Source organism: Manacus candei, unplaced genomic scaffold (genome assembly GCF_025592945.1).
Source record: "Manacus candei isolate 608988 ecotype Guabito, Panama unplaced genomic scaffold, ASM2559294v1 h1tg000062l, whole genome shotgun sequence".
Lineage (NCBI taxonomy): Eukaryota > Metazoa > Chordata > Aves > Passeriformes > Pipridae > Manacus > Manacus candei.
The window spans coordinates 1,093,365-1,116,357 of NW_026138110.1; the positions used below are offsets into that span (position 1 = coordinate 1,093,365).

The 22,993-nt window shown below is 40.0% G+C and overlaps 2 long non-coding RNA genes across 4 annotated transcripts in view; one reads left to right on the plus strand and one right to left on the minus strand.

Moving 5' to 3' along the window:
* Nucleotides 1-22,993, plus strand: part of LOC127478783 (uncharacterized) — a 73,955-nt gene that overhangs the window by 23,335 nt on the left and 27,627 nt on the right. The window contains exons 10-17 of the long non-coding RNA XR_007907340.1: nt 71-433; nt 550-624; nt 2,076-3,057; nt 3,282-3,416; nt 10,575-10,906; nt 13,474-13,529; nt 14,898-15,113; nt 20,065-20,289. This is a non-coding gene — a long non-coding RNA (uncharacterized LOC127478783). The remainder of the gene's footprint in view (nt 1-70; nt 434-549; nt 625-2,075; nt 3,058-3,281; nt 3,417-10,574; nt 10,907-13,473; nt 13,530-14,897; nt 15,114-20,064; nt 20,290-22,993) is intronic.
* LOC127478785 (uncharacterized) lies at nt 2,282-18,943 on the minus strand. 3 transcript variants are annotated; one of them, XR_007907343.1, is made up of 4 exons: nt 18,665-18,943; nt 13,787-13,844; nt 11,626-11,875; nt 2,282-2,384 (listed from the first exon to the last, which is right to left on the minus strand). It is a non-coding gene; the product is annotated as an uncharacterized LOC127478785 (long non-coding RNA). The 3 variants fall into 3 exon arrangements; XR_007907344.1 differs by lacking the exon at nt 2,282-2,384 and adding an exon at nt 7,294-10,421 and having other exon boundaries at nt 11,626-11,808; XR_007907342.1 differs by lacking the exon at nt 2,282-2,384 and adding an exon at nt 7,294-10,421.

Here is a 22,993-nt window from a genome sequence, read left to right on the forward strand (position 1 = left end):
GGGGTCTAACTTTTAGTACCTGGTCAAACAATATTTTTCCACTTAAAGAGCTTTTCACCTTTGTTTGCAGTGGGAGTATTATCATTATATAAATGGAGACAAGAGGTTTTCACCCAGATTACACATGTGCAAAAAAACCATACATTAAGCTAGAACATCCACTTCCTGAAAATATGGCACAGGAGAAGGGAGAGAACTGGTGTAGGTGTGAACCTTGCACCTGCATTTTGGAAAGGCACATTCTACCTGTCCTTCCATCCATCTGTTCATCACCCAAGGAATCCTGAGAGCTTTTTTGCTTTGCTTCCTGTGCCTATGGAAACAGAAAAACTAAAGAAAGATGAACGACTTCTGTGTGAAATTTCCTTCCAGGGAACTAACTGCAAATTGCAGTGGTTATTAATAGGAGTGATTCAAGTCTAATCAGGGAAAAGTAAGTAAAAACATTTACTTTGCATCCTACTATCTATGTTGGGGCTGGAAAACAAGAACTCTTTTTCTTTTTTTGGCACTTGTTTTCATTTTCTTGACTTTGTTGTTCATTTATAGAAAATAATGGAAAAAGGGAAGCCATCTCAGGAAGGAGAAAAACTCGCTTGTCACCTGGGATAAGGAGAATCAAAGGTGAGGCCCGGGGTGAAAAATGGGCAGAGAAAGGGCTCCCATGTTTGAGATAGGTGCATCTACAGGATATATATGTGATGTGGGCTGTTGCTGTCTTAGGTTTTTAGCTGGGAGTTCCCCTTGTGGGTAGAGCTTTACTCCTGACCCCTCGTGGTTCTGGATGTTCAGTGTCAAATTGGCCAGTGTACTCCATTTCCTGTGCTAATATAGGTCTTTTCTTTGTTTAAATCATGCCTTATGCCAGTGGGAGAAATCAAATACACAAAGTCATCCATATTCCACATCCAAAATGATTTTGGGCAACCGGGTTCACTACTTTCATTTAAGCTGCAATTTTATTTAACAGATGGAAAATAAAATGAGGAAAGTACAATTTCCAGTAAGATTCTGCTGAACTTTGAACAGGAATGAAAGGACAAATTGCGATATTCTTATTCTTGCCAGAAGTTATCTTGCTCCACACCATAAGATACTGTTTAGTGCACGTGAAGCTTCGTGTTCTGATACAGCACTGATTGACTCGTTCAGTTTGGAAGTCAGATTGAGAAAATCTATGTACTGATCCTACCATGAAATACTTCATTACCTTGTAATAGGCAATATATTCACACTGTTGTTTTCTGTAGAATAGATATATATTTTAAACAGCATTCACCTTTAGCTTGTATTTTGCTAATTTTGTGTAGTTCTATATTTTCTATACCTTTCTTATTGACTCACCAAGATTAGCAGTGCAGATATTTAGCAAGCTTCCCTTCCAACAGTGCTTTATATTTATTTAGGAGTTTTTACTTTGTAACCAGTCAGTCTGGGATTCTGATGAGCTGCGTCAAAGGCTCACCATGCCAGATCCTGTCTTCATGACACTTTTGGAATTAGTGCACTCCAGAAATAATAGTGAGGAGTTAAAAATGCTATCCAAGAAGACTCTGTAACAAGCAGCTACCTAAAGAGACTGCAATCTTCATTAATACAAAAAGTAACAGCATTTATTAAATGTGAGAAAAACTAGAAGGTGACTATACTTTGTATTTGATGCAGATAATTATGTATATTATTTTGATAGAGCAGCTTTGACAAGCTCCTCAGATGGTTTAAACAGAATCGTTACATGCACATCTGACTCTGTTACTGTTAAGAGGCTCAGTTGATTTATTAGTGCAGTATTGCCTTACACTTGGTTTATTCTTTGGACATGTTTCCGGAGGGTTTAGTTTCACAGTCTCTTGGGCATGGCATTTTGTTGACTAGCCATCATCTAAACTTGGCCAAGAGCAATCAGATGAGCTTTCCGCCCAGGCTCTGTAAGCTACATCTGTTCTCAATAATTGACAGCACAGTAATCCTCCCCCAAAACTCCTCCTTGGGGCATGTTGTATCCTCACTTGCCCTGCAAATTCATCACTTGCTTGGCTCTGCAGATCAGTCACCTGCCTTGTGCACTATTTCAGCTAAACTTCCAATGCTGTGGATGAGGAAATGTGGTTGGAGAGGAAGAGGTGGCATCACGAGCAACAGGAAAACAAGGCTGTGAATATCAGGGAGCATTTGGCAGTACCAAGAGGGTGCAGCTCAGATGACACAGGCCCATAGCAGTTGCCCTGTTTTTCCCATTGAAGTGGAAGCATTTGGATTTCAGCTGGTCACATTTTCTGTACAGCGTTTACACCATCGTGGAGTTCACGCCCCTCAAAGAGGGCCTTAGATGAAACTGCAGAGATTCAGTCATATTTTCTGGTTTTACTACCATGAGACTTAACCTAAGGAAGAGAAAAGGAAGTGGGTCACAGGGGAGCAGAAAAGGCCGTGACTCTTGCTGAAAACTGCTCAGCAATAATGAAAACATCCCCAAATTATCAGCACTGTTTCCAGTGCAAATCCAAAATACAACCCCATAGCAGCTACTGGGAAGGAAATGAAGGACCCCAACCCAAAGCAGCACACTGAGGTGTTTGCATTGTCTCTTTCTACTTTTAATAATGGCTTTTTATGTGACAGTGTGATGGCTGAAAAGCAACCTGATGCAGCGGCTACATAAATTTGGAAAACTCTTCTTGAAATCTCTGGTATAACCTGTGTACTATAGTGTGTCCAAATGGATTTAGTGTATCATAACGCTCCTAGAAAAACAAAGGGACAAAGAAGATGGGATTGCTAAGGGAGACATTAGATTTCATTTCACAGTGGTAATAGTTTAGAGACGTGTGCTGAGCAAAATGTGATTCAATTCTGCGGCACTTTTCTTTTTTATTGCTGCTAAGTGATTTCAATATCCAGTCTAAAGTGATATTGAGAGTGTTCGATAGAACGGGGATGAAATCAGGGAGCGCTGGAGGCTCAGAGGAGGCCACAAATCTCAGGTTGACTGGGCGAAGCCTTTCGAAGCCATCCCCACCTGACCTTAACCCATCTTATTTAACCTGGAGGCTGCTGGTAAGTACCTTGCAATGTAAGATATGGTCTGGTGTTAAAGGGAACTATGTGGCTAGATTGAATTTTGGACATCAATTGATGCTACGTAGTTATGGCTTTGGCCATGAACTTACCGCTTTCAGAAACATTTATGGCTAAAAGTTTATTGCCCAGCTGTTGCTGCCTGATAGACATATCATAACTAGGAAATGGTTTAAACCCTGTAACCTTTCAATTTATGGCAGTTGAAAGCAGATGGAGATTGCTACACAAACAGGGAGGAATACCTGTAGTCGATGGTCACAAACATGGTACTTGGGGGCTGCTTCTCAAAGCTAAGGAACTCCTTTCAGCTTCTGATAAACACGCAGCTAGAAAAGGTGAGTGTTGTTGTTTGTTCTACATCTTTTGCATTATTGATGATTGGAGTAATTTCTCAGTTTCTTGAATTTTAACTCAGCTGTTAAAAATGTGCTTTGTGTACAACAGTGTACAGTGTAGGATACTAAATCAGATGATAATGGTAGGAGCCTGAGGGGCACAGGAGGAACCACTGAGAATCTGTATTTTGGCTTTTGCAGGTTTTGGGCATAGAACTGAGGAAGTGTGAAATGAGGGCAATGCAGAAAAATACATCAGAGAAAGGCAGTCGCTCAGTAGGTGCCCACATTAGTGAGAGTTTCACAAATCTTTTTGTTTTCAATGTAACAGGGTTACACAGAAAAACAAGTTTATTTTCTGCAAGAAAAGGCTCAGGAGCTACACTGTATTGTCCTCGCTATGCTTTTGGAATCCTTTATATTTCCAGGCATCATCTCATTTTCTCTAACAAAATACTGAGTTGCTGATAAAGTGCCATGAAATTTAAAAAACAAAACAAAAGCAACCAACCTTTGAAAGGATTTTAAATTCATGTCTTGCAGTTAAACAACCTTGGCTTTTTTTCTGGAATGGCTCCTAACTTATGTGTTAGCATGGAATATTTTGTTCAGTTTCTGTGGAGTTCTTTGAGAGCAAACTCCTGCCTTTGGTCTTTAGCTGCATAATATTTTGGTTTAAAACTGGTAAGAGTAAATAACCCCCAAAGCCAGCTGTGGTTTGGTAAAACCTCCCTAGGGCTTTATTTAGTCCGTGTGCTGTGTTTCCATTTGAATGCGTAAATTGTGCTGTCACTTGACTTGATCTGCAAGGCCTTGCGAGAAGTAAAAGTGAGCTCTCAGCACTTCCTCCATTAAAAATGCCCTCAGCAGCACGGTGTAATTTTGGCTAGACAGCCACTTAGCTTTCAACAAGTTTGCTTTTAAGAACCTTGACTGAGGAGGCAGCTGTGCCCTCGTGTCTGTTCCTGGCGCTCCTGAAAGGCGTGTCAGGGGCTGGCAGGGGAGCAGGGCATTCCCGCTTATCCTGCCTTCCCCACCAAACAGCTCCTGGGCACGGAGGAGCCGGAGCCATTTATACTGGTTTCCCACTAGGCCTTTATGTAACCTGACAGCTCTGGCAGCAGACATGGCTTCTGCACAGTCATCAATGATTGCTTCTAAAGCTTCATTAAAAGTGCAGAGCACACTGACAGTGCTGTGCTCAGATTTGAAGTGGCACGGTTTCATTTTTTCATATGTGAGCAGATACTCTGCTTTGTGCTGAGATACTTTGCATACAGCCTGTGCAATAATTTATTGGCTTCTATAGCATTCAGGGACCTTATTTTTTATGAAGCAGGATGCATTCGTAGAATGTGTGTTGCTAGTATTATTATTTTTAATTTTCTATTGGCAACTGAATTTTCTGTTGCAGAGAATAATGAAACGAGATGCATTTGCTGGATTCTAGTTTACTTTAAAAAAATCACAATGGCAATTTACATATGTTTCACCCTCACATCCAGATTTTCACTATTTACCATAACTGGATTAGATTCTAGTTATGTGCAGAACTGACTGGAAAATAAACTGGCATCCTGATTTGCATTCATTCTGCACCAGTGGTTCCCCTGTCAAATTTGTTCAGTGTGGCAGATTTGTCCAAGAGCTGGGGTTGTGTATTACCTGTTACTGCAGGCAAAAGCCTCAAGTATGTGTTGGCCCAAATCCCTGACATGTATAAGGAATGACATGTTGCTACCCAGAGAATAGGAATACTGGAATTAAACTGCACTTAGTGCTCAGTGTAGAAGAGGGTTGGGGGGAAGGTTTGTGCCTGATAGCCACGAGCCCTTATTTACAGAGTGTGAAAATGGCTGCTGAATGCAGGGTGACCTCAGCCTGTGGTTTCCAGGTGGCTTCCTTGTAACTATTCCTGCCCTCCAAGGCAGATAGGTCGGGTTTGGGGGATGCCAACCACTTGTGTTTTGTGACTCCACTGCCACTTGACCAGGCACCAAAAGAGTGGGTATGTTAAAATCTTCCCTTCCAATTGAAGGTGTGTGATTTCAGGGAACAAACATTTTAATTTGTCTGTCTTTTCACGCTGTTTCCTCCTCATGGATTTTGTTTATAGGCATAACTTACTATGGACAACAGCACTCAGTGGAAGTTAAGAAACAACTGCTGGTGTGTGCTTATAAAATATGCATTAATGCTCAATGTTCTATGCAAAGTAAAGATTGTCTTTCTGGACTTATTTTCCATCCTTATTTTCCAGGTTTCGTGCAAAACCTCTCCTCTCAGGCCTAATGCCAGGCTCCCATTCTGGGGTGCCTTTTATTCTTTGCTGACTCCCAGGCAGAACCCAGTTTTCCCCATGTATTGCAGAACATCCTGTTTGGAGAACTTAACTCTTCAGGAGTTAAATATTTGTTTCACCAGCCCTTGTTCACCCTGATGCAGAGAAGTTTAACTCACCCTTTACTCTGCTGTTCACTGTTACCATCCATGAGCTGTCACAGTCAACCCCCATGTTCTTATGGCCAACACTATTACCTCAGCAACAGATTGGTGTTGATATTATTGCAAATTATATTTATAACCATAATTATTCCTCTTTCTGTCTAATAGAGATAGTAAAGGACTCGAAGGTAGATTTAGTACATATGTTTCAGCTTGAGCTGGGTAGATTTGTGAAAAGCCAGAACTAATTAAATAGGATATAAAGCTGTGCTAACACAAATATCAAGTTTTTGAGAAGTAAGCTAAATATAAAAGTGACCTGATCTGGGCTGAAGGGGGAGATACAGAAGGTTTTGCTTCCATGCAGATTTATACAAAAGATAACACAGCAGTCAAAATAGTAGCAGCAGAGAAGAGAGGTAGATGTTTAAATGGGATTTGAGTGTCCCTGGTGGCTTCAGAGGAAAGTGAAGCACTTCACTTGTGTTTGAAAATATAAATAAACTTGCTGAGTGCATCACTCCTCCAACTGCTCATTCTAAAGGCTGCAAGAGGCACGTGGGTGCTGTGCATCACATCTGCTGGCTCGAGCTACAGGGGGGCTGATGCGTCCGTCTGTCCCTCTATCTGCCAAACAGGGTTTCTCACAGGCTCTGTAGTGCATTTTGGAGGGCTGGGGCCTGTGGAAATTTATAAGTGCTTGAGGGTAATAGTGCAACTAGTGCCATGAGGTGTGCACAGCTCTGTGCTGTGATTCCCAGGGAAGCCTTCAGTGGATTTACTAAAAATTCCCTTTACTTTTGCAATATTCTCTCACTAGAGATGCTTGGTAAGTGACATGGAGATCAAGATAAGAAAAAAACCATGAGAAATTCCCAGTATTTACCTCACAAATTTTGTGATAGGAATGCAAGATAGTATTGAGCTATTGCCCTCTAAGGAAAAGGGTTAAAATTAAAAGCAGGAAATTTATGAAGTGAACATTGGAAAATATTTAGAAGAAAGAAGGCAGATGTGCAAAGAGGCTGTTTGGGATGACACAGCACTCTGCTCCGTGAATTAACACTCAGGTCTTTCTGACTATCCCACACTGCCAGTCCAGCACCCTTCCTCCTTTCCCCGGTGAAGAGTTTCCAAGACCTCACACCAAGGCCACAGCTCTGCCATGTATGTGTGGGCAGTAACATGCATCACTAGATTGGTTTGTGCTCTTGTCACATTCCTCAAGAAAATTATGGCTTTGGTACACTCAGTTATAGATTTAGTATAGACCTGCTTGTATCATCCACTCAGGCTGCTCTGAGAGACAGGACACAACTCAGGGCTGATGCCAGATAATGATTGATCTCCGTCTCTACAGAGCTTTCACAGGCACTAGGGACAGAGGGACACTCATTAAACTCTAGAGGATGCCCAGGTTTTCACCTGTTCAGATGCATCTATCTTGTGGAGGGGTTGAAAGTTATTTAAATTAGTCATTCAGAAAGATCTTTCATCAAGAGGCAAAATAGATCTAAATTTACTTTAAAAGTCAGCTTGTTATGTTTCAATTACTAGGAGCTGCAAATTGTTTGCCTACAGCCCCTGAGCAGTTGCACATCTTTTTAACATGCTGTTTAATTATCATTTGTATAGGAGCTCCTGGCCAGCTCCATGCAGATACAAAAATGGTATTAATTGTGTAGGTAGTGCATAGGCAGAGTATGATATAATTAGCAATATGAACATGCTATGTTCATAAACATCCAGAAGACTCAGGTGCTGAACAAATTAGTAAAAGGTAAAAAAGCCAACCTGATAAATGGTATGGTAATGATGTTTTGATATTATCTCATGGCCAAGTGACCGCTTTAAGAGAACCTGAAGATCTCCTGAGTTCCTAATTGACAGTGACAGATTGGTACTAATTAGATAATCATGATACCAGCGGAAAATGAATTGATGGGGACACACAAAACCGGTGACATGCAAAAGGGCACCAGGAAGGGCTTCCTTAAGTAGGAGGATGCTTCAGTGAGTTGAAAAAATACCTCTTATTGTTCTCATTTCTGCTCGCTGGCTTTTGGTTTTGTGGCTTTTTAAAGTATATGGTAATTCTTTTATCCTTTTTATGTTTTATTTAATCTCACGGTATCAGTGTTCCAGCTGGTTTAAACAGAGAACATTCCTGTGACCTCTGTCAGAGAGAAAGTGTTTTAAATTTTCTAAACTTTTCCTATTATAAAATCTCCTTTTAAATACCTGACATATGCAGATAACCTGTACTCAGATTAGTCTGGTATCAGGGCTTTTTGTTGCTACTGCTTTTATGCAATAAGCTGTGCACAAGCAAAATTTTACTTAGTCATGAAGATCCTCTTAATGTTTCCAGCATAGCAGAATATTGCAAAGAAATAAAACTTTAAAATTACTCATTTCATTAGACTGTGCCTTCACTTGAGGCCAGCTGCTGGAATATAACCTTCCTGGGCCTGTGCCATTGCCAAGAGGTAACTGGTGTATAAATGTACCAAATAAAAGCTCTTGCAAAGGTGTTCTCATGGTCTAGAAGTCCTGTCTAATTTTCTCTGGATGCAGCACAATTTCATATTTCTTTAATTATGTTTCAGTCACATGTATAAACCCAGTCCTTCAGAGCTGAAATGACTGCTGCTTTTGATTCATCACGTAGGGGCACAATTTAATTCTCCAAGAAGGTTAATAGCTTCATGCATTCATTGTTTAAGTAATTCCTTAAATCCTCAATGCTTACATGAGCAACTTTACTGGCTTATACTTTCTTTTATTGAAATATATTACAGGAAATACCTCAGAGCCTACTTCATTAAGTTTCCTTGTAAAATGCTGTATGTCTCAGAAAGAATGAATACTAATCCGTAATACTTGTTTTTAAAGGGAGACCTCAACTCTTTACTCAAAAAATTGCAATAAGTATATCTCAACCTCAAATACAACAATAGGTGCTCCTGTTCTGATGCTGCTGAAGCCACTGCAAAAAGATTGCCCTTCCTCAAGGATCAGTGTAAGACCAGGACTAGAATCAAGTTAATTAAGAAAATGTTGATTCACCGGTATTTTCCCCTCAGGTTATGATAGTGTTACTCATTGCCTGGGTAAAACAAAAATCCCCATAATTTCCAAGAATTAGCTTTCTTTATTATTATTATTTTGAGTGTACAAAGATGGAACTGCAGCATGATAGAGCTGAGATTCGAATGGGACTCCCTGGAGTTGCGTAGCTGCTTGTGAAAAGCTGTGTCATTTGAGATGGTCCTGTGGGTTCCTAATGAATACAGTTGCTTTCCTTGGTGGTGCTTGGGTTTGATTCTCTTGCTACAGCTGGTTTAGTAAAATTCATTCACTGATGATGCTGGGCAATCTACCTCAGTGAAAATGTATTGATTTCCTGTAAAGTCCATTTTTGGAAATGTTCTTACACTGTGTTTTTACATATGTTTGCTCATAATTTAATTGCTGTACCTTTAAGCTACCACTCGTGCTGACATAGCTTAAAGAGCCATACAAAGCTGCAGAAAGGTTCTTTTGCAGACAATTGGCATAAAGAAGGAATTAAGGCTTTTTAAAAGCTAAATTCTTTAAGATTTGTGTCAGCTTGTTGCCTACACAGTGTTGACACTTTATCTAAACTAAGTGTTGACTTCATGTTTAAGGGTTTATGCCACTAAATTATTAGGCTCAGTAGGTCAAATGGTGCATATTCTGGAGTTTTAAAGACATTTTCACTGCTGAAAAAAACACACAAGAAAGAGAAGCTTAATGTCTGTTTTAAAACTGTTAAACCTGTAGAAATTCCTGAAGCATAAAGTGGAAAGCATTGCTGCTTGCTGTACTTGGTCTGCACCAAGGGAAACTGTGTGATGGAACATTTCCAATGAGGAAGGGAAGGAAAACAGTCTGAGCAGAGGAGAACACAGCAGTGATGGTTATTGCATGAAAGATGATTAAAGCAATTACTAATGCACTCTGTGCCTAATGGATATCTGACTGTGACTGTCTCCCATTGATTCTCCCAGACAGTGGCAGTCAGAAACACTGCCAAGCACCTCCTTTTTTGTGCAATTTATTTCAATCTCATTATTTACTTCACTTTGTAAAATATGCTTCATATTTTACTGCTTAGAGAAAATGAAGAAGGCAATAAAAAGCTGGAGGTGAACAGCAGTGGTTTCCTCTGCTGAAGAAAGAGCTGTTGGAACTGGATATTGGACAAACCTCCTTAGTAATAAGGGCAGGTAGATCAATTTTTAAAAGGCTGGCAGTGAACACTCCATATCTCTAAATCTTGGAAGCTGGGTCTGGATGCCTTAGCTGAATATATACTCTTCTGTAGCCTAAAACTTCTTAGATGTGATGTAAGAATCACTGCATGACATTTTCTGATCTCTGTTATATGGAAGACCAAATCTGTTGATCGCACCGATCCCTTTGGGTCTTAAAATCTTCCAGCCTATTGCAAGGAAGATTGCTGCCATTTAACTGCTGTACTTGGGGTACAGGTCCTGAGAGCTTCACACACCTCTGCTGGTTTACCTTCAGTTCCTGGAAGAAGTTGAGAATGATGTTTAGTTGCTTCCCAAATTTATGGGTTTCATTTAATTCATATTTTTTCATTAAAATTTCTAGGTCTGTAGTTTTTGTTTTAATTATTTGCTGTAAGACTTTATTTCAGTTCTGTATCCTCTCACCTTACAGGATAGCAAACAAGGCCTGTGGACATTCATGCTCAACTCATTCCCAGGGATTAGGATTAAAATCATGCGAAGTTACTTTGTTTATTTGTATTTTTAATCCTCGTTGGGTACTACCATTAATACTCAGGTTTGTTTGTTTTCTTTGTGGGGTTTTTATTTGTTTATTTGTTTTCTAGTGCCTTTAATACATCCCACTTGAGCTATTGTTGAACCCCTTCACAGTTCATCAGTGTGCACAGCTCCCTGCTGAATTGGGATGAGCTGGCTGAGTCAGCTGACAGAAGGAAGAGAGGAATCGAGTTTGACAGCAGCACAGACTTACTTTGGCTTAAGGTGAGAATGACCTAACATTTGTCATCTGTTGTTTATTCTCTTGGCCTCTGCTGCATGAGGAGATCTAGTTGTGGATGGCTCCATTGGAGCTTTTATTGTTAGTGCTGCTGTGTATTTATGGATTTGTTTGGCACTTTGTGGGGAAGGTGGAGAGGTTTATTTATACAGTGATCCTTGGAGATGTTGTGTCTTCAGCAAGGAGAAGGTTTGCACAGGAGGAAGTGCCCGGGGAGTGCTCACTCTCTGGGCTCAGCAAGGACTCTACTCATGGTCATGGGGCCAAATTCAGGTCTCAGGACAAACATCACTTTGCTGGTTTGCCAGTCATATAACATGTACCAGGTCATTACAGGCCAGTGAACCACATATACAAGCACCTTGGTGGAACCTTTTTTTACAGGTATCTTGTGATAAACTGGTCAGTCTGCAATACCAAACTGACAAGGGGTTGGTTCAGACCATAAGGTAAGAGAGAAACTTCTCTTGAAGAAGCAGCAGGAATTTTTTTGGTTGAAAGTACAAAACAAGATAAATACCACATTACCTTTGGGGTCAACTGCCTCTGTGGACCCCTGTCAGGAGTGTTTCTAACATTTATGCATCCTGCACAATTTAGGATCAGAGATATTTTTTTTTGCTTTTTTTTGTCCTTAATCTTGCTGTTCAAAATAAACTGTAGCAAAATGGGGCAGCACTTTGATTGCTGTAATCATACCTACCACACTTAAACGTTTGAAGTGTTCTTCATCTCCAAATTTTCAGCTATCAGTAGCGTTTAGGACCCACTTTTCTTCCTCTTGAAATCACAGTGTCTGAAACAGAGCACCATGAGAGGTTGTCAGCAGCCTTTTCAACTCTGAACTCCTGCTTTTCAGCACCTCAGTGATATTTTTTGTCTCTTCCTTTGGGGGAGAAGAGGACAGGAAGCTCTTTTGGATCATGATGGCTCCTTGTTCTTTCCTGATTATGCTAAAATTTCAAGGATAACATTAAGAAAAATGACCTAGAAAATTATTGTGCTGATTCCTTTTCTAGTTTAATGGGCACTAACTACTAATTGCCTTTGTAACACCTAACCTAAACTATTTTTTTTCTCTCCTCCTTTATTTTATCAACAAATTTAATTAAACTAACCACAAAAGAACCCAGAAATATGAATACCAAAGATATTGGGTTTGTTGACAGATATGAATGTGTTAATTAGCCTTCAATTCAGCCACATTAAGAAAATGAAGTCTTCAGTACACTCTGTTGTTTTTTGTTAAAACTAAGGAATTAGAAAAATAAAAAGTGTCAAAGAATAGATAATAAAGCTTTCAGCGTATTGAGACAATATTGGTAAATCTTAGTGATATGCTGTTTATAAAAAAAGGAAATATAATGCTAAAATTCTAATGAGAATCTGCTCTGTTGACTCTCCTTCTAGCTGTGGGAACAAAGCAATTTATACTCTTTTCTGGAGCTATTAAAATTGTTTCTTTTCTGTTGTATGCTTTTGCACTTATGGTTTTTTTCAAGTTCTGCTCCTGTGGGTCTCCTTTCTCCTTGTTTCTTATTGGAGTGATGAGGATCATTTGAGTCAAACCCATTAACTTTCGCATGGTTTTCAATCAAGACCTTTGCAAAATGCCCAATTTCACAATGGCTTTAATGGAAAATATAGATTGCTTCATATTTGATTTAGACCTCACCCCTCTGCTTGTTTTCTGGTTTTTCCTCTCAGGCTATGCAGCTTTGCATGATTTTTCTCAATCTTTTCCTGGTATAAGCATGTATGTTGGACAATTGCTCTGCTTCTAATTATTTTTGCACTGCACTGAAAGTCATTAATGTTATTTGTAGTGATGCGCTTGCAGTTGGTATCCTGGAAATTAAAACATTCAGTGGGAAATCCCAGCTCTGCTGGAGTTCAGGAAAAATCCCCACTGAGTGAACATTTTTTCCTATCTGTCTAGGCATCCAGGTCGAAAAATAATTAGACCCTGGTTTGTCTCCATCTCATCTTTAATAGAGATATTACCAATCTTTAATAGAAATAGTAACTGTAGTTGTTATAGCTGATACATTACAAACTGTTAGTTTACTCTTTCCAGGGAAATTCTCCGACATAGGATTCTCTCCTGAGCCAGTCCAATTGAAGTGGAAGTGACAGCCCTGCCTAGTGATCTTATTTAAGGAATTGGAATGTCCTTTCTCACTGGTGTCAGAGCCAATTTCTGCCGAGGCAGTAAGAGCACCTACAGCCAGGAGAGTTTGATAGGCCCTGGCTTTCCTTAAAAGCATTTCTCAGGTTGTTACTGTCTTTTACTATTGAGTGCATTCTGAAAATATACTTTTCTGGAGTATCCAGACACTGCAATATTTACCTAACTATTAAACTGAGAGTATACAATATATGAGCAAGTGACAGTGTGTTTTTGATGGATAAAGTGGGCTTTTAGTGCAGAAGAGGTGATTTCTCTTAAAGGTGTTGTAACTGCCTGAAAGGAAGAATAAACAGACAGGGAAGTGGCTCTATAGGTATGATTTTTCTTCTGAAGTGATTTTGTTGTTCTTTTGGGCTGCAGGTGGAAGAAAGTGTTCGCTCTTTCCAAGTGACCTAAAAGCATCTGGAAAAGTGAAGGTAATGGACTCCAGACAGAGTTTTTTTCAAAGGCTTATACTGAATATGACAAATATTTGTGATTGCATCACTCAGGCCTTATGAATAAATCGAAACTTTTTAATTTATGTGGTAGTTTTGCTCTCAGAGCTCTATTTCCAAGGAGCCCTAACACAGTAATGGGCAGGGCTGGTAATGGGAGTGATTCCTCTCACCCATTGTGAGTTTTTGGAATGCAGTATTTGTGTGTAATTTTAAAAAGTATGGTTTTCACTCACTAAAGACGTGTCTTCCAGCTTCAACAGGTCTAATACACAACTACACTTCTCAGCCTGCCTACAACCAAACAAACAGAGTTTGCTCATTGCGTAGATTCAAAACAAGGGGAACAGCAATTATCGTCTAAATATAAAAGAATTAAAGAATTTAAAAAACAAAATAATAAAAAAGGAGAGAGGAAAAAAATCTAATATGGCCATGGGGTCCTTCTTAGTTTACAGAAGGCTTCTTCCATAGACTCTTTTTGTGATGCTTTTCCTTCATTTTGACCTTCTAGATTTTGGCCCGAGAGCATCCTCAGTGCACAATTGATAAAGTCATGCTCAGAGGAATGGTAGCCAGAGACAGCCTCAGTAGGAAAGCCCTTTTTCACTCACTTTCCAGTTTGTACTGGATGTCTTAAGAACATGATAGGGATTTCTTTTTTTTTTTTTTCCCCAGTCATACCACATTTCAAAAAGGCCAGCTTGGTTTCTTGGGTTTTCATAAATGTGGGTTGTCGGGTTTGTTGTCTTTTTTCATTTCCCTGGTGAAAATCTGATGTCACAAATGCATTCAGAGCGTACACAAACCCTGAGAGAAAAGAGCAGATTTGTTTATTGAAAATCAGCACCGTGTTACTTTTTGTGGCAGGGAAAGTGTAAAGGCAGAAAATTATTCAAACCCCATGTGTCCTGACTGCAAAGTGAATTTGTAGGAATCCAGAGCATAATAAGCCAATCGACTCGCTAGACAGTATTTTTAATCTTTTGCTGGTTTATTTCATTATTTTCATTTAATCCCATTTCCAAGTCTCTCCAGCCTCTCGAAGTGAGCATATGGGCAGTATACAGATATCACAACTATGTCTTAATATCCAGCTGCTATTTGTGTGCAAATGGGGACCGGCTGCATGGCTGGCTGGAGTACCCTGAGCTAACCTGCTGCTTCCAGAGAAATACTGCAGAATAATTTTGGTCAATTGCCTTTTAATTGGGATAGTTGCTGATCCCTAACATAGGTTGTTGAGAAGTCACGATAGCAGAGAGAAAGCAGATTGAATTAATGGAAGTATGGAAACTGTTTAGAGGGGAGGAAAGGGAGCTGACACTTTCTTCTCTGCCTTTACAGATAGAGGATTGGGGTCACAAAAACTCCGTGTGGGTTTAGCATCCTTGAAAACGCCAGGAATGGAGTAATTGGATGGCTGGTACAGGCTGTGGATGCAGCTCTTTCATCACTGCCCCCAGTGAATGGAATTCTTTCCCTTCTACATTTAAATCTAATACAGACCTTCAGATTTCGCTGTGGATGGTTTCACCTCTGAGCTGAGCAGCAGCCCGAGAGGTAAGGTTTGGATAATTGGAGCAAATCATTCAAAACCCTTTTCTGAGCAGTGCATTATGCATGCACCAGTTTTAAAAATGGACAATTATAAAGACACATCTTTTAAAAAGTGCTTTTGTAGTGAGTAAAACAAAGTGATTTCTTCATGCTCCTGTGCAAAATGGGTGGCTACAAAGCATGTGCATAGATTTCTGGAGATAGAATACAAAGGGGATGATAATAATAACCTTTTTCTGTTGCCAGAGAGTCTGCACAAAGATTCCATCAGCATTTTGCACAGCATGATAAAAAATGTGTTAAATCCTCATCATCAATGGAGGTTCAAAGTGAAACAGAATCAAGCAGAATAAGGTGCCCATAAAGAAAAGAAATAGCTAAATGATATTAAGGAAGCCGAGATAACTGAAAAAATTAACAGCACAATAGCTTATAGAATCTGCTTCTGCTAACAAAAGGCAATCTTTAGTGCCCAGTATCTCCATTCAGTCTGAAAAAGAAAGGTAGTTACATTCTGGAATGAACAAAACAGGAAAGGCAAGAAGCAGTCAGGGACTTATTCTCGACTCCAAACTGCCTTGGGCATCATTTCACATCGAGGTGTTGGCAGAGAGAGGAAGTCTCTCTTTTTATTGAGAGGTGAGAGTTCAAGTGTCTTAACTTCAAAATTTAAATTATCAATGTAAAATCATGCTTTTCCTGTTTTGTTCATCTGTTGCTTCTCCATGGGAATCATATTTCGGAGACTTTTTCCCATGGAAGACTCCTGCTTTGTATTTGTGGTTGAAACCAGATGAGACAAAAGTGTTTTGGGGGTTGCTTTTTGTTATTTTGCTGTTTACAGCTACATATTTGTCTTCAAAAGCAAAGGTCAGAGGGTTGTATTAATTAGAAATACTTCAAAAACTTGTATCTCAGAGCTCTTCAAGAACCAGAATAATAAAGAACAGAATCGGAGAAAAGAAGGTTAAGGGAAGATGAGAAAAAATTTAATATACCTTTTTTAGACTTATATCTTATTCTCTTATGTACAGAGAAGCTTTAAATCAAGCAAATTAAACCTTAACATGGTTCACCTTTGAGCACAGGGCATAAGGGAGAGACACCTCCTGAGGTCACTGCACTGCTGCAGCAGCCCAGTAAGAGCCAAAGTAATTTTGTTTAAATTCGAAACAGGTTCTGCCAACACATGCCCATCTGCCACCCCTCTGGCTGAGAGTCAGGTCTGCAAAAGTAGTATAAAGATGTAACTCCTTGCTTCTTGTCTGATTTTTTTTTTTTTTTTGCCCCTTCAGGTGCCTCTAAGAGCTTTTCATCTGCCTGTATTAAGTTCTCCAACAACACGAGAAAATAGGTCATGAATGCAGGGGGACAGAGAGGCAGGTTAAAAGAAAGAGGGGAAAAGGCAGCAGTTTGTTGTTGGAGAATAGATGGAGATGGATGGAGGCTCTTGTGGAAGGGCCTGGGGAGGGAGGAGGATGTTACTGAGCTCAGGGTTGAAAGTCACTATTACTGGTTATTTTATCAATATAGTTAATTTAATATTCTGATGGACCTTCAAATGTTTTTGACAGTTCTGCAGTGTTTGCATCTGCCATGAAAATAATCATGCATTCCTGGGAATTGGTAAATGTGCCAAAAAAAGAGGCAGTCTCCTTCATTTATCCTTGTTTTATGCTTATTGTAACTCATGTTACAACATGATGAATTAATTGTGTCTTACAGTGCTACAGGTTGACTGCATCAAATTGGATGAGTGTAAAATACCTCAGTGCAGTAATTACCATATGCTTCCAAAAAGGCTTTTCTGCATGTGACATGATGTATGTATGGCCATAAGTAAAGAAGAAAAAAGAATACTAACACATGACTTTTTTAAGGAGAAAAACTTACATGGGAAGCAGAATAACAGTTCTGATGGTCAGGGAAAATATGGGACAAAAAATATAGAGTCAGAAGTCAGTGTTTGGGAGGCAAAGAGGATGTAGCAAAGGCCTTGCAGATGTTGACTAATGGATGTTGAAAATTGAACCAGGTGTTATCTCCTAGAAGAAAGAAGCAAGTGTAGGTGTAAATATGCAATTTTTGAACTTGAAGCAACTAGAATTTTGAGTTAAAACTGAATAATATCGCTGTGAAACATTTAGCAGGAATTGGTGTGCATACAAGTTCAGCCTTGCATGGACAGAAAAAGATAGAAAAAGAGGAATAAAGAAGACTGCCTTTTTTAAGCATTTGGGTTGCACTTTGTGGTGTTGGAGAATACAAATAAAGAAGGGATTTCAAGGAATCATTATGATTAAGTGATTGAAAATAGTATGGTAGGATTCTGATTTGCAGCTTAAATGATGTTAAAACTGAAACAAGAAATATTGAACTGTGAAGGCAGGGGAGGTTGTTTGTAGGGTTTTTTTGTTTGGTTTAGAAAGGATACTTTTTTCCCCACAGTTTGGGCTACAGATGGGTCTCATGGGATTTGCTTTCCAACATAAGGGAGATATTCAGGCTTTCAGATTTCATTACCACTTTCTTCATTATTGTGCCTTGAGGAGCTATAAATAACACATGGCTAATTTGTGAATATGGCACATTCCAGGGGATGTGTGTATTTTAATCAGGGCACCTTCTGACATTTGGTAATTGGTTTACAAATTTGTTATATAATTTCATGAGTATTAAGTTGTTAGGAGGAAAAAAATCTAAATTTATGTGGTCTAAAATCTGCCCTCATTGGACCCCTACAGCAGCTGGTGCTCCTGCTAGGTCTAACTGAGGACAGGTTTTGAGTCAACGAGTACTTAAACTGGCACCATTTCTTTATTTCTTATAGTTTTAGTAAAGTAATTAGTAGCTACATTCTTCATTACATCTTTTTTTTAATTAAAGCTTTTTTATATGTGTGTCCATATATCACTAAACTGCTTTTAAGATGCGGGTAAATTTTGTCTGGTGAGAAATCGGGTTTTGTGTTGGAAGGTGCATGTTTGTTATCGGGGTATTTTTTTTAGGCCTGTTTGTAGGAACAAGTGTCGCCAGTGTCCAAATTGTGAGCTTGGATGCTGCCAAAGTCAGTTCTAAGGCTGTGTTGTGTAATATTGTTCTCCTGCAGCCGGGACATCCATATGTCTGAAATAATAGACATATGACATGGATTAATACGGAATATTATCGCCCATTTTTTGTATTATTGCAATCAAAAGTACAGACACAGTGAAAAGTCATCTCATTTAAAATCTTAATTATTGACTATTAGTTTTCTCTTTTGCACAGAACAAGACATACCTGACTGTGTTTCCAAACTTTCCTTACTTCTCTGTCTATACTTATTGCCACACAGCATTTAGTGTGTTAATTAACTGCTAACGAATGAATATTTCAGCTATAGACTACAGTGCTGTGCTTGTTCATTTATATTATTACTCATTCGATAAAGGCAATATGTGCCAAACAGCAGGATCCGGTGGGAACATCTGCTAGTGAGCAGCCACAGGCAGGAGAGCAGCTCACAGGAAGAAATCCACTCCAGTAATTTACTGAATTTTTATTTTACTTACTCATTTTAGGGAAGGCTATGGGTCATTCAACCATTTTGTGACAGGCCGTGGGGTTGGTTACTGCCATTTTGGGTAAGGGCATGGGTGGGGGGAGGTCTGTCCGCCATTTTGGGTAAGGGTGTGGGGTCAGTCCACCATTTTGTGACAGCCCATGAGCCCACTCCACCATTTTGTGTCAGGCCACAAGTCGGTCACCACCATTTTGAGACAGGTCATGGGGGCAGTCCACCATTTTGTGATAAACCATGGGACAGTCTGCCATTTTGGGGCAGTCAGTGAGGTCAGTCCACCATTTTGTGACAGGCCATGGAGTCACTCCCCCATTTTGTGACAGCCTGTGGGGTCGGCTGCTGCCCTTCCAGTGTGGACCAAAGGCTGACTAAAGCTCAAGGGGATGGAGTGGAGCAGTGGCCATCCCATCTACACAGAGTTTGCCCAGTTCCCCTCTACTTCCCACCTCATTGTTTTGAGCCAGTCAAGCATTCCTCCAATCTCCTACAGTCGTGGTGCAGGAAGCCACTCACAGATGGATAATTTAAACATCTGGACTGGCAGGGAACTCCACTCGTTCTGTCTCCCTGTCTCCCACTCCTTTAGGGCAGAACTGATTTAAAGCATAGCTACAAAACATACTGAGGTGTCTCATAAGAGTTAGAACATCCCAGAAATGCTTCTCTGGCTTCCTTTGGCACTGAACCCATGTTTTTGCTTCCAGAGTAATCTAAAACATTATTTATAAGTGTGTTGTACTACAGCCCCCTTAAGTCTTTGGACTTGAATCCTGGCTCGTCAGCAGCAAATAATGTGGCCTAGAAACTGAAACAAGGTTCACAAGGTCTTGAAAGCTGCATAGGAATATGCAGGCATGAGGGACTTGTACCCTCCATGTCGTGAGCTGTGGGTAACTGATAAGATCAGACAGTTGAGGGAGAAAAGAAGATCAGCCCTGAACTGGAATTCTGAGGACTTCTATGCTTGTCTTACATTTTTCAAGTTCTTCTACACATAACCAATGCAATATTAGCATTTTTAGATGGATGATAAGTAAAAAAAGTAGTGTAAGAGTCCACTTAGAGCCTTTGTGATTTCTTCTCCCTAATTTTACTCCATTTTTGTTGCAGCAAGGATCCCATCAGCCCAAGCTGCAGCACCAGGTATGAAGGTGAAATTTGTCTGGCCAGCCGAGTGTCCCTGCTGTCCATGCACAGCTGCAGACAGGGCACTTGCTGCCCCATATGCCGAGGAGCACAGCGGCCTGTGGCATGTTTTAACATTAAAAATGCCAAGCACCTGCGACAGGTTTTGGCATCTGTCACTGCAGCGTGAATTGAGGCAGCTTGGGCTGTACGAGGCTGGCTCAGACCAGGCAAGGTACCAAAAATTTTGCCTTTCTGTTCCAGAGCTTCACCTCTGCTGGCGTATGGAAAACCCTCTGAGGCTCCAGGTGCTGTGGAGCTTGTATTTGCCTTCTGCAAAATGCTTCTGGAATTTTAGGATGATTTACATCAACGTATCCCTCTGCCATTGCGCCAGGAGGAGTGGTGAGGGTGCCTGAAACACTCTGCAGGGATAAGGACACAGGAGAACCACACTCAGAAACCAGGAGGAGAGTCCCCACGAGGAAGGTGAGTGACTGCAATACCATGCCATGTTGCCCAAGAAAAGTCACAATTACTTTCATGGTGCTTGGTGGAGATTCTTGTATGTGGCTGGAGCCTGAGGCTTGAAAACAAATAGGAAAGGGGTATTTCTGCAGAGTCTGATGGATAACAGCTCCTGCGCTCCTGCTGAGCCAAAGTCCTGGCTTCTCCTGTTGAATTCTGGAGCCAGCCCCTACTCCCTTGGACTCAAGTGTGGTACAGCCTTGCCAGCAGCCCTGGTGGTGCTCTTTGTCAGGGATCTGGATGGGTTTTTCCTTATTTTTTAATTATTTTTTTTTGGTGCATCACAAGACTGCTTAAACAAATTACTTTTGAGGATTATAATTCTTACAAGAATTGCTTCTCTGTAGTGTATCTTAGACAACTCATTTAAGAAACCATAGTAATTTCTTACTTGTAAGAAGCAGTGTGTCCTCTCTTTGTTAGCTGTGGTATTTATCAGCTTGAGTTTCATACAGACTCCCTTCCTTCAGTCTGGGTTTTTCTTGAGAAAAAGCCAATATTGATAATAGTGTTTTAGAAATAGGTTTTGTCAGTTTGTGGGATCTTTGAGGTTGTCCAGGCAGTCACTGGTGGGTTGTACTGGGCTGGATTCAGCTATGCAATACTGTAACTTCAAATATTGTGGTTTTTTTAGTGTATATGGCCATAAAATAGAGACTTTGCCATAAAGTAGATTAAGGAAGATCTTTGATGCTTTCATTCAAAGCACAGCTCTTCCAGAAGGTGAGCATTAACAAGATGGTGGTGTCACATTTTCATGACAAGGTTCTGACTGAGCAGATCATTAGAGAGAAAAGGATCAAAGCCACTTCCACACGTTACATTTTGGGTGGACATGAGTGTGTCACTGGCAAAAAAGCTCGAGTAGCGAACTTCACAGGAGGGGAAGCTCACTCCTCCTGCCTTTCTCTCCTTTGCAATTTCCTTTCTGTGAGTCACAAACTTCTGGAATTTCAAAGCCCTGATGTTTTAATCCAACTGCAAGGGCTGATATAACTACAATAAGAGACTTAGACATCAGAAAAGTTGTTGGGTCTCCTTCATCACTAGTGGACAAAACCCAAATACCATGTTAAATCATAAAGTGTTTAGTTCTTACTGTCTCTCCAGTAATCTCCTTGGTCTGGAATTGCCTTTTTTTCAGAAGGGTTACTTATCTAACAAAAGACTGAATAAATTCACTAAGCACAGAACAAAAATTTCTAGCCAGTGCAGTAAACTGGGAAGTTTTACTTTCTAAATTTTAGTAAATTAGATTTCTAATTAATTTAATTCAATTTATTAATTTAATTCAAATGTTTAAATTTTACTAAATTGGAAAGCTACTTTACCATGTAAACCTATAATCTCTCTCTGCCCTGTATCTACTGGTGGGACATTTGGTGCTTTCCTCCAGGGGTATGGAATACGTACCCTAGAGCCCAGAGGCACAGGGAGCTGTTAGATCCTGATCTCAGGGTCTGCTGCAGGCAAGAAAGGCCCTTCCACTGCTTGATAAAGTCTATTGAATGTGTTGGATTGCCATTAATCATGTTCATCTCTGAGTGGGGACCAGCTCCTCGAAGATCTCCAGGAAAGTAAGCTAGAGCCACACCAAAGTTGTGTTCTTCAACAGGATTGTAAGCCAAAGTGCTTCTCAAACTTTTTACAGATACTCCAGCACATTTGGAGCATTTGACAGAAAAGAATAGGCAAGGGCAACAATGATTGATCCATGTTTTTAAGAAAAAAATTGGAACCATATTTCCACCGGGGGCTTCAGAGGGACATTGATATATTTATCGTGAAAGAGCTGACGAGCGCCAGCCTTTGCATCACTAAAAATGTAGCCTGCTGCAAGAATTTACAGCTGCAAGGGAAGATTCATGGCCCCTCTCTTTATTTATTGGAAAAATCTCTCGCAGCTGAGTAAAGACATAAATATAAAATTAAATCACAAAAACTACTCTGAAGTAGTGCTAAGGTTACTTCTTGAACCTACAGGGCCAGGACAACATAAAACTAATGTTGAAACACAATTGAGATGAACAGTATTTACTCATTCATTATGACAAACACCACTTTACAGCTAATATGTAAAATCACAGATTATTCGAGAGGTTTTGCTATATTCTTGTATGCAAAGCTTAACAGGAGGACTCAAGGACAGCATGTTAGATAAAGGTACATCCATGAATTTCTGTCCTTATGATTTATAGCTTTCATGTCACTGTAAAATTATTTTTATAGTTCATTTTACCAGTGCATGGTGCAAGAGAACTTTATATGCTTTTGAAAAATAGCTTCATAAACAACAACAGTCTTTGATATAAGTTCTTTGAGTGCATAGATATGGGTGTGAATGCCTGGATTAGGTTAATATTCTTTGTCCTTTTTAGGTCACTGCAGATATTTTAAGTGGCCTCAGCTCCATGGGCTGAGGAGCGTAGGAAACAGAGCAGGTTCCTCCCTTTAGCAGCCAGGAGAAAGGGGGCAAAAGACAACCCACCCCCAAGAAAAATTAGTGTTAATGTGTTATTTTGGGGAAGACAGTCCATAATCTCTACATAGTGAGTTTTCATCTCTAGATCTTCCAGCTCTTTATCTCAATTTTGCAGGTTGCAAAACTGATTAATTACACTAGCAACATCACTATAATTAGTGCTGATTATTCTCCGAGCTTTTT